General features: G+C 47.2%; 1 protein-coding gene across 2 annotated transcripts in view; it reads left to right on the top strand.

The window, feature by feature from the left end:
- SUPT3H (SPT3 homolog, SAGA and STAGA complex component) overlaps positions 1–14,617 on the top strand; it is a 1,963,693-nt gene that overhangs the window by 482,863 nt on the left and 1,466,213 nt on the right. The gene's annotated exons all lie outside the window — the stretch shown is intronic.

Here is a 14,617-nt window from a genome sequence, read left to right as displayed (position 1 = left end):
TCGACCACGTTTGGATCCACGGAGTCACGTCCTCCTGCCCATTAATAACACCTTGTTTGTGGTCGGACCATTGTCTGATCGATACCACCTTCTCAGCGGTCGGCCACATCAGGGCCCCCTTACGGGAGGGGGGCACGGCTCGCAAGTGGAAGGCTGTCGATCCCCCTAAATTTCTGGCTCATCTGTCCCAAACCTACTCCCCGGTACCCAACGACACCGGTACCGACGAGCTCCACGGTTGTGTGGCAGACTGGCTTACTACAGCCAGTGACATCTTTGCTCCCTTTACTAAGTTCCCTCAATCCCGGCACAATAATTCCCACAAATGGTTTACCCCCCACCTAAAAGTTCTACATTTAGAACTCCGCCAGTCTGAGCGGAAGTGGAGGAGAGACTACAGCCCTGCAAGCAGAGACGCATACGTGGCTGCCCGCAATGGGTATAAACTCGCTATTCTGGCTGCCAAAAAAACCTATGCCTCTGGGAAAATTTTATCTGCCCCTTGCCAGACTAAGGAAATTTTTAAAGTTCTTAATGAATTTACTTCCGACCCCAGGACGCTCCCTACTCAGGCCCCTACACAGGAAGCATGCAACGCCCTTAGCACTTTCTTCATTGAAAAAATCGTATCGATCAAGAACACCATTCCTACTACATTTCCTGGCGCTGGACCTGTCTCCCCTCCCCACAACACTTCTTCTTTCACACAATTCCCTCTTCTTGACTCCTCCTCTTTGGCTACTCTTGCCACCCGCATTAAGTCGGGTTCTCCAGAGGACTGCTGCCCCCCTTCCATTCTTAGGGACATCTGCCACACTCTACCCGACTGTATTCTCCCTCTGCTAAATTCTTCTCTTTCTTCTGGGACGGTGCCGGCCCCCTTCAAGGAGGCCGTGTTGGTACCTCTTTTGAAGAAACCGGGGGCTGACCCCGCCGTCCCGGCTAACTACCGCCCCATCTCTCTCTTACCTTTCTTCTCAAAAATCCTGGAAGCCCACGTCACCACCTGTCTCTCACAGTTTATCGAGAGCTCCAACTTTCTCGAGGGCAACCAAGCTGGCTTTAGACCCGGCCATTCAACGGAGACAGTGATCTTGGCCGTGCTGGATGCCCTGAGAGACGGTGTTGACAAAGGTACCCCCCAGGCCCTGGTATTATTAGATCTGTCAGCCGCTTTCGACACGGTGGATCATAACATCCTTCTCCGCCGTGTCGAGCAGGCTGGCATCCAGGGCCCGGCTCTGGCCTGGGTCAGATCCTTCCTGACGGGCAGGTCCCAGACCCTTAGCCTGGGTACCTTCAGGGCCCCTAGAGAGCAGTCGCTCTGTGGGGTCCCCCAGGGTTCTTCTCTGTCCCCTCTTCTCTTCAATCTTTACCTCCGCCCTCTTCTACTTTCTCTGAGGCTGTGGGACGTCACCGTGTTCAATTACGCGGACGACCTGCAGCTCATCTTCTCTCTTAATTCCCCTTCTGCTATTCCTAACTTTCAGTCAGCCATGTCCCACATTCTCCAGTGGATGGGCCATAACCAGCTAAAACTGAACCCCGGTAAGACGGAGCTCCTCCTTCCTGGAAGGAGCCCCACCTTCTGGGGGCCACACTTCTGGCCGGCGGAACTGGGCCCGTCTCCCACTCCCGTGGCCTCGGTGAAGAGCTTAGGGGTCACTATTGACTCTGCTCTATCCCTAGGGCCGCAGGTGGGGACCGTGGTCTCATCCTGCACTTACCAACTGCGCAGGATCAGGAAAGTAGCATACCTCCTTACACCTGAAGCCCTCCTGCAGGTCATCATGGCCCTCGTCCTCTCTCGCCTAGATTTCTCCAACTCGATCTACCATGGTCTGCCCAAAACATCGATGGGCAGACTACAGGTGGTCCAAAATCAGGCGGCGAGATTGGCCTTAGGGATCCCGAAGTGGCAATCTGCCAGGCCCCTCCTCGTCAAACTCCACTGGCTCCCTGTCGCCTCTAGGGCAGCCTTTAAGATCGGCTGCCTCATCTTCAAATCCCTGGCTGGCTCCTGTCCCATCTTTGTAAAATCTCTTATTCTACCCTACTGCCCGTCCCGCAACTTGAGATCCTCCTATCTTCATCTCTTAACCGTCCCCTCTTACAAGCTCTGCAGATCTGGAGGCCGGAGATTTGCTTACCTGGTCCCCAAGTTCTGGAACTCTCTCCCTCTTTCTCTTAAAACTTCTAATTCTCTTATTCTTTTTCGCAAATCTCTAAAAACTTGGCTTTTCCCTCATTCTGGTTAGTCTTTCTGTCCCCTCTACTTCCAACCAGCGCCAGGAAACCCATGGTGTCAGTGCGCTATATAAGCACCCCTTACGATACGATACGATACGATACGTAGCATCCCTTTAACCTAAGTTCCTTTCCACTAGGACAGTCATACAATTTAGGTTGTGGGACAAGTCCCCCATATTTCACAGAACATTTTATAGCCCCGTATTTTGCATCTAAAGAATAGCTGTAATCTGGAAAAATATATATTGGCACCAACATTCAACAATCTATATCGAAAAAATATATACATTTTTTTAAACAAATATAAAAAAAGAGTATGTCACTTAGAACATCTATACGGTCACTATGAAGAATTCACTCACCAAAGGATTATTTACAAGGATTGCATTCTCCCATATTTCACATCAATTTCCTAGTGGGTAAGAACTTACTTGTAGGAGAGTAGGATCTGCTCATTATAGTTACCCCCACTTTTTGCTGTGTTTCACTGATTTATCGACTTTAGTCTGGCTGTGGCCCTGCTAACCAGGACCCCAGCCTAGCTGATTCCTCTCTAAACTGATTGACTGTACATTAGGTGCACTCCAAATTGGTTACTGGGTTACCCTTGTGAGTCCCTAGTATATGGTACCTTAGGTACCAAGGGCATAGGTACCCCAGAGGCCTACCAGGGGCTGAAGCATGTATTATGCCACCCCTGGGAAGCCTTCCAAAATGGCACCACAGGTCTGCTCTTTCAGCCTGGGTAAGGTGGTGTAAGCACCCCTTACTTAGATATAGTATACCTATATCTACTTATATATATATAGACACATATAAACCTATAAGTCACTCCTATGGCAGGCCTTGACAATCCTGAAGGCAGAATTCTTGGTTTTGTGTGAGAGGGTGGCCAAGCATGAGCTGAGCCCCTCTGCAGCTTTCGGAATCCCTTCCTTATAGCTGTTCTATGATACAGCCATACCATATACTCTTAAGTGCATTATAACATTCGCGGTTAATGCCAACTTTAGAATGGCTACATCAAAACATGTCGGGTTTGGTGTCAAACACTTTGGAATACTACCCCCCTGCCAGTTCTGGCAGCGGGGTAGCATTCCACCCTTCTAGAGGGAGAAGACATGTACACACTGGTAAACCCGGTAGAAGTTCAACAGAGCCACAGCATCACAAAATGGATGCTGCTGCCACAGACACGAGTCTGACCTCCTGCTGCTGGACGACACTCCGGCAGGGGAGGCTTGGACAATAGGTTTCCTGCCCAGGGAGGTGCCAGCACCTACCCAGACAGACTTTAGTGTTTTTGGGGCAGGGCGGGTTGTATTCAGGGAAGGCTTTCTAGACAGTACCTGGTGCACACAAGATGTCCTCGTGCATTTCCCAGTTCAAACCGGTTGATGAGGCACTCAGCCCCCGCTCTGGCGCGAAACTAGACAAAGAGGAAGGGAGTAACCACCCCTCCCCAGGTCCTCCCATAGGTAGGACCTTAGAGTTAGTCCATCCCCTAAACTTAGCATAAGTATAGGACCCCAGTCCCTAGGACTTTAGATTACCCTGGACAAAACTCTGAAACATAAATCTTGGACCTTCGACATTCCATAGCGACTGGAAGATGGACGAAATCTCCCTTGGGGTCTAGGAGTGTCCACCCTGTTCAAAGAGGCACCAAGAAGCATCTTGCTGGTCTGCATTTTCAAGGCTCCCGCCAGATCCCGAAGAATCTGCGACACAGGACACTGACTTCCAGACATCTCAGAGGCCGACACGAGTTCCCAGCAAAGCTTAGACCTGTAGCCATCACGGGAGACATGGAATCCGAACTCCTGGACATGAATTGAATTTGAATTTAAAATATTTATAGAGCGCAACATTCACCTGGCGGTTTCTTGGCGCTGTGAAGGGAGGGTACCAGAGGAGAAAGATGACAACCACAAACTCAAGAAGGTGGAAGCAGTTTTACAGAGAGTAAGCCTGTTTAAAAATAAAAGTTTTAAGGTCTTTCCGGACGGGAAGATAATGTGTGGCCGATCTTAGATGGTCGGGGAGAGAGTTCCAGAAGGTGGGTGCCAAGGTAGAAAAATTGGCCCCTCCCCACTTTTTGCGCTTATAGCGAGGTACCAGCAGGAGTGACTGTGACGAAGAGCGCAGCTCTCTGGTGGGGGTGTACTCCCTGATCAAGGAGGAGATGAAGGCGGGAGCCGAGCCCCATTGTGCCTGGAAGACCATACAACCTATTTTAAATAGGGCTCGCTCCCTAACAGGCAGCCAACGAAGCGCCTTCAATAAAGGGGTTGAGTGGTGGGAACGTGATAGGCCATAAACTAATCGAGCCGCCTGGTTTTGGACCAGCTGGAGTTTCCGCAGACTGTACGCCGGAATGCCGGAGTTGTAGAGGGCATTCGCGTAATCCAGCCGGTGTATCACCAAGGCGGACATGATCAGCTTAAGTGCCAGGGGAGAAAAAAAGCGGGAGACAGTGCGGATAGTACGAAGGGTGAGGAAGCAGGAAGAAACAACAGAACTAATCTGTGAGTGAAGGGTGAGATGATTATTAAGCTTGATACCTAAAGTCTTAACTGAGGAAGAAGGAGTGGGGGGGGGGCCAAAAGAAGAAGGCCAAAACAAAGAGTTCCAGGGACTGGAACAACCACCAGTGAGAACCAGCTCGGTCTTGTCAGGGTTCAGCTTCAGGTGGTTGAAGTTCATCCAGTCCCTGATAAAAATCATAACAGACTGGAAATTGGAAATAGAATGAGAAGAAGAAGAAAGATTAAAGATGAGCTGGAGGTCATCCGCATAGTTATAAAGGGTGACCTCCAGCTGCTGGAGAGCAAGAATCAAAGGATAGATATAGAGATTAAACAGAAGAGGGGAAAGAGAAGAACCCTGGGGAACACCACACGTAACCCTCAATGGGGCGGCCGAGAAGTCCCCCAACCGAACCGCCTGGGTGCGGTCCCTCAGGAAGGATGAAAGCCAGACCAGGGCCGAGCCCCCGACTCCCGCCGCTCCGACACGTGACAGCAAGATGGAATGGTCCTCCGTGTCGAAAGCGGCGGAGAGATCAAGGAGCACCAAGGCCTGATGTTGGTTTTGGTCCATGCCCATTTGCTAGTGCATCGACTTCCCGAGCTTTCCCGAAGTTGTGCATTGGGCTACTTGTAGTCCAAGCCCTGAGCACCTTTTGCACTGAAGTTTGTGGGCCTACACTCCACGAGTGATCCGTGGGCCCGCTTCCTGCATTTCTGCTCGAGGCCCCTTCACGACCCCTGAACCGTCGACTTGTGGGTCCCCACAAAGTAATCTTCTTTGTTTCTTGGGCTTCCCTGGTTGCGCCAGACGTGTTCTGACTCCCCTCCAAATGGTGAGTCCCTCATACCTTGCTGGTCTGCACCAAAGCCAATCTTGACATCTTGCGTGGGTTGCTGTTGCCAAGGCTTTTTGGGTCCAATCCGGATACCGACGCCGCAGCACTCAAGATCCGACGTGGGACAGCTCGTATCCAGCTCCTCGTTGTCGTCGACGCCTCCTGGACTTCTTGGCTGAAGAGTCAAGCTTCACCTACATCACCGGACATCGGCTGGCATCTTCTTGTCGACTTCCTGGTCACTGGCTAAGAACCCAGACTCTGTCCCATCTGCTTTCAGGTTCTTCAGATCTCCAATCCACCCTTGGATACATCCGGACACTCTTCTTCCGGACGCTTGCCGCACTTCTTTGCAGCTCTCCATTTGAAACGACGACGAAACCCGACACAAAAAAGACACCTATGCACCCGGCTTCCCTGGGTGAGGGAATACGAGTACTTTGGTGCTCCCGTGGGTCTTGACTCTCTAAGTGTCCAGTACTGAAAGGGTTTTGCCGTAGTCCACTCCTAATTGTCCTTATTCTTTAAAATTCTAACTGTAACTTCCTCTATAGAAGTCAATTGTGGTTTGCGGCTGTGTTTAGACACTGCACACGTTCCCCGTGGGTCTCCTGCGTCCCTACCTTGGCTTCCTGGTTGCCCTAGCGGTTCTACAGGGCCTAGGCCTTGTCTCTATATTGAGAGCGGTGCTTATACCACTTTCTTAGTATATGGTTTGTGAGGCCCCTAGGGCAAAACATATACTGTGCTAATTTACTGTGTGCTATTTAAGTTTTTGTATTGTACTTTTGCTTCTAGCCTCATAAAGAGACTAGAGGAGTGTGTTTAGAATAAATACATATATTTTATATATATACCTGGTGTGGGTCTGCTTTCATTTGGTCATTCAAGAGATTATAGACTGGTAAAACAAGCTGCATTACATTCCTTCAAGACTTAGACTGAACCCTGCTCTCCACAGCTACCACTAGGATAGCTTTCTATAAAGGTTGTCTAAACCTACCATCAATAAGGGTCGGTTGGACTGGTGCAAGGTGCCCAGTAGAATAGTGGACGTCATATGCCTGGCCACTTTCTCACATTACTGAGCTTGATCAAATAATTATGCTATTAATAATAGCATACGATGAGTCCCACGTTCATCTCTGCGTCACAGGTGGATGGATGACAGATTATACATGTTTTCTTCCCAGGAAATGTGATATTTATTTGATCATAAAGAGAAAACTAAAAGTTAAACTTAGAAAGTGGGTTACAATATGACTAGGATATTTTATGTTCTGAGATATGATTTGGGCTCAAATTAAGAAAGGTCGAAGGGTCTCAAATGTGAGATGGACATATGACCATCAGGTTACCAGTTGTTACTGTGTTGTTTTGTCAGTGTGGTTTCTTAGTTGTTTGGTTTCTCAGTCCACTTAATAATAATATGTGTACACTATAGAAATTACATTTGAGAAGTAACATGAATGAATTGAACTACTTTCGCTGATTTATATATTTTAAGGATGTTAATTGTGATTTAAAATGTATTATGTGTATATATGTTGGTTACAGCCTTGAAAGAGACGCCTGAAGCTCGAAAAACATGTTGACTATGTTTTGGTGTTTTGATTGAAGGTTTTTTTTGACCAAAGGAAGAATAAAATTAATAAACTATTATGAAATAATTGGAGCAAATCGTTTGATACATGGGCATCAAAACATATTTGATCATTTTCAATCGACCTCCTTTTGAAGAAGGATGCGGCCATTTTATGGCTCAGGAATGGGGGCCTTATGAAATAAATATTTCAATGGGCCCTGTGGTCATTCAAAGACTCGGGTTGGGCAGGCACATGTCCCCCCCGCCCCCTTTAAAAATAATTGCATTTACTGTGGCACCGGAGGATAGGATCCCTGTGGCCATTTAGGGGCCTGGCGAGTAAGACCCTGAGTCCTAAAATGGCTGCCAAACACCTTTGCTGATGGGAGGTACCCAATCAGATCTTATCTTTTGATCTGCCAGCCCACTATACTACAACAGCATGTTATATTTATACACTTTAAACCTTAATGTCTCCAAAATTAGTGAATGGATTTCCACTAAATCACAAAAGGCATTGTTTCTGGGTAAAGGTTCAGCTTTTTGCCAGTTTGGTATAATTCTGTTCAGCCGTTTTGGTTGTAGTGCTGTTCAGTATTCCTATTTGAAATTGCATGTGGAAAATGTGTTTTGGGACCGCCCCCTTTTTCTCCGCCCCTGCCCCCCCTCCCCCTTTCTGGAAACCCTGTTCTTATTGTAACTACACTTGGCCCGATTAGGATGTCTGGTAAACCACAACCAACCAACTGTCAGTTGCGGTCTGCCCAACATATACCCCTGCGGTCCACCCGCCGCATTACAATGCAGCATTTGGAGGCATCGAGCGGAGGGACCGTCCTTTGCTGTGCCGACGGGCTCAAGTAGCCCGTCGGAGCATTGGAAAGAATCACAACACCACAATGACGGCAGAGCCAGCCTCGGCTCTACCGTTAGGATTATGTTACTTTCCAACAGCCTTTGCATGTCGGCCTTTCCAACATTGAAAGGCTGTCAGAAAGGGACTTTGGGGGACCCTAGCAGGGCTCCCTTTTCCCCCTGGCCCTCCGCTATGGGACCTAAGGGGCACCTATGTTGCTCCCTGCACCATATGGCAGAGACCACACGGTGCCTGCCACACAGTGGAGGGATATTTAGAAACATCCATCTTTTAATGGCAGTTTGTGCTGCAGGCCTGTTCCGTCTGCTGCCCAAGCTGCCATTGAAAAATGTATGTTTCTAATTTTTTCAAGCTGCCGTTGAAAAATTTATCTTACCGCATCCAAATTGTGCTGTCAGAACCGCCGACCTATGGTCGGGCGGTTTTCAATCTGCAACGCCGGCCGACATTGTAATCATTCCCAGAGTGGCAACCCACCACCCAGAGTCAGTAAGCGGATGTCCATTGCACTGCATTGTTGTGCAGTATTGTGATTGTGCGGTATTCTGGATTGAGCATGCAAAATGGTGGACTCAGGACTAAACCTAAGAACCAATCCTTGCTACGCTGCCTGAGTTTCAAATACCACAAGGAAGAAGTGGGGAGGTAGATGAGACATTTATTGCTGTTGAGTGAGAGAGAACCAAGCAAGCTTGCCCCAAACCTTCAAACCAAGCCCAAAGAAGAGCAGCTCTGAGTGTATGCCTAACGTATCAAGGCTGATAACATCTGCCACTCTTACTTCATTATGTCCAGGCGAGAAACCATAGGAAAATTCCAGCGGCAGTCTGCTTCGATGAACATGAATGCCTGCATCATGAGAACTAATCCTGAAGATGGGAAATCCTGAGCTGAACTATGACCAGAACGAGACTGAATGATTCAGACAGAACTGGGGAGAGCTCAAGAGTGCAAGAAGCAGGATGAGTAAAGTGCAGCCTAGATTTCCTTAGACCACAACAATAAAAAAAAAATTCTGCTCATAACTGGAGTCCCATGTACAATGTAATGGCCCCAATAAATCCAATGGGAGAAGGCTGGGAGAGGGCATTCTAATAAATAAAGCAAGGTAGAGCCCGGTGCATCCTGGGAACCGTTCACTATTAGAGTGGCTATCTACTGAACGTAACATTCCATGCCCGGCTAGCAATTAACGACTACTGTGGGAGGAATGTGGGGGAAGTAGCCAGCCTTGTTGCACCTGAGACTACTTCTATTACAGATATACCAGGTATTGGTTCTTTATCTGGTCACATCTTCCTTGTTATCGGGTCAGCATACTACGCAGAGGAATGTTACCTCGGGCCATCTGTCTAGCCATCCAAAGCCATTGGCTTGGTTTGTCTACCCCAGAACCAGTCACTCAATCAGCGGCGGCTCTACCGACAATGGTGGAGGAGCGTCGCCCTACTGTCTGGCTCAGAGCCAGCAAATGAAAAATAAAACTATGTTCTAGCATCGTTGCATTTTTCGTTTGCCGGCTCTAAGCCAGCTTATGCAGGGAGGGGCAGAGCATGGGAGGGGGAGGAGGAGTGCTTGTGCACTACCTATGTGCGCATATGTGTTTGGCCGGCAGTCTCAGGCCGACCAAAACACACATGTGCACTTAGGTTCCTCCAGCCCGGTTGCATTCAGCAGCTGGGCTGGAGAAACCTCACAGACTCCATGACCTGAACGGAGTGTCTTTCCAGCCCGCTAAAGCCAATCCCCGCACTGCTGCAGCACTGGGATTGGATGAGAGTCTGTCCCAGGGGCTGCTGGGACCAGGAACAGGCAAGCATGAGTGACGCGACATGGGAGGTGACCGGCGGCTTCAGGTGCGTTTTTTAAAAATTATTAATAACACACACCCCCTGCGTGCTCCCTCCACCCCCCATGCTCCCCTCCATCCCCCTCTGGCGCTCCGCCCACCCGCCCTACCACCCGTTGTTAGTGGCGGCCGCCACTGCCCTCAACTGAACTTACCGAGCTACCAATAAAGAACTCATTCCCTTCCTTCCACTTCCTTACTGTACTCCCCCTTCAACTAAACCCCCTTTCAGCACTGACAGTCTCACAATCCTTCTGGTGTGCTATACCACTCTGTTCTTTTACCACATACAGCACTGATGTCCTGTAACCAAGAGTATATTTGAATAGAGATTCGCACAACAGGAATCTTAAAGCCGTATCGATAGCAGTGTGTAAACGACACGCAAATTATGAAGTGGCTACAAAATTCAGGATGAATGTTGTGCCATCTGCATGACTGGTTACCGCTCTTTTATCTGTTGACCTGACTCATACAACTAGTTGCCAGGAGCATTTTAGAGCCAGTGCATGTTCCATTTCTAATGGTAACTAAAATATTTTTAGTATTTGCTGCATCTTTGCAGGTAAGTCGAATTTCTCCTCCTTTTAGTCGTGTTGCAGTCATAATGGGAAGCCTCCGCACCGTAGAGTTGGTAGGTTTGTTGCGCTTCTTGTGTGGTTAATGGTTCTTGGACTATGGTTTGGCACTTTACCACGCGGCTCCAAGCGTGTAATAATATCTCTTCAATACTTCATCTTTCCAGGGCTTGTAACCCCTGTATTTTGCCTCAGAATGCCCATTTCCTTGCTGAAAAGCATGCAGCATTTATAAAATCATTATAGTAACGACAGCGCGGTTTTGAATGGTGCCTCACCTCCAAATTGGGCTCAAGTACACTCTGTGAAAACATCCAGCAGGGCCCCACTTGGCATAGGGCTTGCTGGCGACGTAAGCTTGAGAAAACCCCTTATATAAATCAGGCACAAAGCGCCCTCCTTACTAATGCAAGCATTATGACATTCCTAAGTGCATTTCTTTACAATAATTGGGGTTAATAGGGGTGTAGACAGTTAAATAAATCAAGATACATATATTTTCATTAAAATATTTATCGGATTTTTCCCTAATCGTAAAATTAGCCGTTATTTGTTACAAAATAGCATTTTAGTGCATAATTGGAAGAAAAATAGTCACCGCCAAGCCAGTATTTTTATAACGTTATTGGTATAGCTCAATATTCTGCTTGAATATCCATATACAAAATGGCAGTATTACAGTAAAAGCAAAGCACAAAACCGCAAAATTCATAGCAATATATATTGGTGACTAACCAGAACTATATAGGAGCTGGCACCATTCTTCCGAAAACAGACGTGGGCAGTATTTCTGTTTTCAGTTCAGAATCGACAAGTCCTCTCACTACTGCATCCTGAACTGCATGGTTCAGTTGTCCATGCAGGTTTAACAGGGTGACCTGCAGAGACAAATGGAGCTGGGCCTGTTAGCTAACACTAGCCTAAACCCCCCCCTTTACCTTTTCCCAGTTGTGGTTTTCACTGGATGATACTTCACCCCATTAGAGCTTGCATGCTGCTAGCTCTCGGCTGGGCCCAGGCTGCAACTAACTCATGAAGCCAGGCCTTAAATCCCTCACTGGTTTCACGAGAATAGTGAATGTAATTGACAACAGTATGCATCCTTCATAGAGCACAACAGGTTAAGCTACAGGTGACCTTTCACACTTGACACCCCATTACCACCCAGCAGACCATAAAAGTCCCATGATCCCTATTAAATCCTTCCGTCTATATCCCCCTTCAGGGATCTGGTGAGCGAGGATTTGCTAGGAAGGTCTCTCGGCTTGGGTCCGATTAGATCTAATAAAGAATTAATATTTCCAGAACTAAGTGGTTCCATGTTTTATTTCAGAATCATAAATTAGTTTAGTTCCAGATACATATTTACATATTTTGTTTACTTGTTTTGACAAATACTTCGTGCAGTTGTCTCAGGAATTGTGAGGATAAACTTAATTAATTGTTAGGTTAATGTATGCGGGAGACCCCACAGCACCCCACCCCTGCCTTTAACACTACCCTTTCCACTTAATTACTTTTCAGCTCAACCTTTCATATTTAAAAATTGGTGATTACGTTTACCCACCCACTTACAATTTTATTTTACAGTGTTTTTGCACTTTTCGTGTTTATTACCCCAAGACCATTGTTTTTAGAGGTCACTTACACACAAACAACTCATAACGTACTTCGATCCTTCCTGCGGCTGTGTGAGTGACATCACAAGTAACTGCTTTCGTCCTACTGTACTGATAATCGATCCCTAATACAAAAAAGTATTCATTTGGAATAAAATACGTGCATCAATGGCAAGTTGTAACCTCACAGATGAACACAGAGTTAATATTTAATCGTTTTTGCTGTTCCCAGTAAAAATAATGTTAAACTATCAATACCAATAAATAGAAACAATCTTTTCATTTTTATAAAAATTGTAAATGTCAAACATTTTGATTTTCCTAAACTTATTTAGTCATTTATTTTTGTTATTTATGTCGGAGTTTTATAAAATTCTACATCTCTCTTTACGGTTACTTCAGAGTACTCTAATGCTGCCGGAATATGTAGAGTGATAATATTTCATATTATGTCAAATAACTTACTAAAACCCAAAAATGATGCACAGCCTCATCAAATACTGTTTCACGAAATAAGAAAGAGAGAGAGGCCGAATAATTAGCTTCCAGTGGTGTATTTGTAGGTTTATGATTAGACATATTATTTTATTGTCAAATGCAATGGAGAGAAGTTAAAAGAAGAACAAAAAGCTGCAGGGCAGCTGGTGAAAACTTTTTTTAATTTAGCATGAAATGAGAGCTGCATTTCTATCAAGTGATTGGTCCAGACCGTGATTTATATACAAGCTGATTTAAGCTGAAGCTGGACTCGGCTGGATCTTTACTGGAATACCAAATTAAATTCTGCAACTCAGCCGTCTAAAGGGAAGTGTTCATTCATGATTGTCTTTATGGTGTGGGGTGGTCCCTAGCCCCACACACCCCCAGTGTCCTGGCCAGTGCTTAATTTGTAAAAAGAATAAGTGCCAGGGCTCTAGTCAGGAGGCCGCTGCCCCTTGCACGACCCATTGCCACTGCCTGCGTTGCCTATGACGGTGCCTACACACCTACTAACCAGCACACTCCTACAAGTGTGACAATTCAGCCAATTCCAGGTCCCCAAATCTATAAAATATATCTTGGGCGGCAGGTATTAGGGTATTGGTTGGTTAATGCATACTGCATTAATAAACAATTGCTGTTCTGCTCAACCCTGATTTAGATAAACATCACCACCATGTGGCATCTGTCATAAGTGCTGGTGTTGACATTTAAGTGCTGGTGCGGAGCACCTGAAATCACCGGCTCAAATTAAGCACAGGTGCGCCCCAACCCCCCCTCCCCCCCCCCCCCTATTGGTCATCCGCTTCTGCTTTCCTCCCGCTTTTCCCCCCAATCATGAAGGTTCCTGGTACATGACTGGAAGGGTACTCTTAACGCTGGGTCCTATACTACTACCACCCCACTCTCTACTGCTGCTTGTTTGTTGTTAGTATATAAATAAATAATAATGTTTGTTTGGGATGATTTGCATTGTTATTGTTTGTGCGGGTCTATTGATACTGCTTTGGTCTCTTCAGAAAGTGCATGCTCCGCCATAATGCGAATTTCATTCTATGTCATTGCTATGCCTTGTTAATTTCTTTGATCTCGATAAACACGTTAAAAACAAGCACTGGCGTTGCCAATAGGTCTCGCAGTAGGAAAGTTGGAGCTATTACAATTGCAAATAACAATGCCTTTTATTTTTGTTTTCATTTTAAAAACATAAAGGGCTTTGTCATTTACAAAACCAATAGCTCCAACTTTCTTACTGCGAGACCTATTGTGCACTGCACAGTGTGGGTGAAAGTGGCACTGCGTGTGTGTGAGTGGCTTTGAGTGAGTTGCGTTGCGTGGGTGAGTGGCGTTGCATGTGTGAGTGTTGTTGCGTGGGTGAGTGGCGTTGCGTGGGTGAGTGGCGTTGCGTGGGTGAGTAACGTTGCGTGGGTGAGTGGCATTGCATGGGTGAGAGTGGCGTTGCGTGTGTGAGAGTAGGCTTGCGTGGCGTTGTGTGTCTGAAAGTGGTGCTGTGTGGGTAAAAGTGGCACTGCGTGGGTGTGAGTGGATTTGCGTGTGTGAGTGGCGTTGCGTGTGAGAGTGGATTTGCGTGTGAGAGTGGATTTGCGTGTGAGAGTGAATTTGCGTGTGAGAGTGGATTTGCGTGTGAGTGGATTTGCGTGTGAGAGTGGATTTGCGTGTGAGAGTGGATTTGCGTGTGTGAGTGGTGTTGCGTGTGTGAGTGGCTTTGCATGTGTGAGTGGCGTTGCGTGGGTGAGTGGCGTTGCGTGGATGAGTGGCGTTGCGTGGGTGAGTGGCGTTGCGTGGGTGAGTGGCGTTGGGTGGGTGAGTGGCGTTGCGTGTGTAAGTTACGTTGCGTGTGTAAGTGGCGTAGCGTGTGTGAGTGGCGTAGCGTGTGTGAGTGGCGTTGCGTGTGTGAGTGGCGTTGCGTGTGTGAGTGGCATTGCGTGGGTGAGTGGCGTTGCGTGGGTGAGTGGCGTTGCGTGGGTGAGTGGCGTTGCATGTGTGAGTGG

The sequence above is a fragment of the Lissotriton vulgaris genome, chromosome 6 (genome assembly GCF_964263255.1).
Source record: "Lissotriton vulgaris chromosome 6, aLisVul1.2, whole genome shotgun sequence".
Classification (NCBI taxonomy): domain Eukaryota; kingdom Metazoa; phylum Chordata; class Amphibia; order Caudata; family Salamandridae; genus Lissotriton; species Lissotriton vulgaris.
This window is presented reverse-complemented; position numbering and strand designations above follow the sequence as displayed.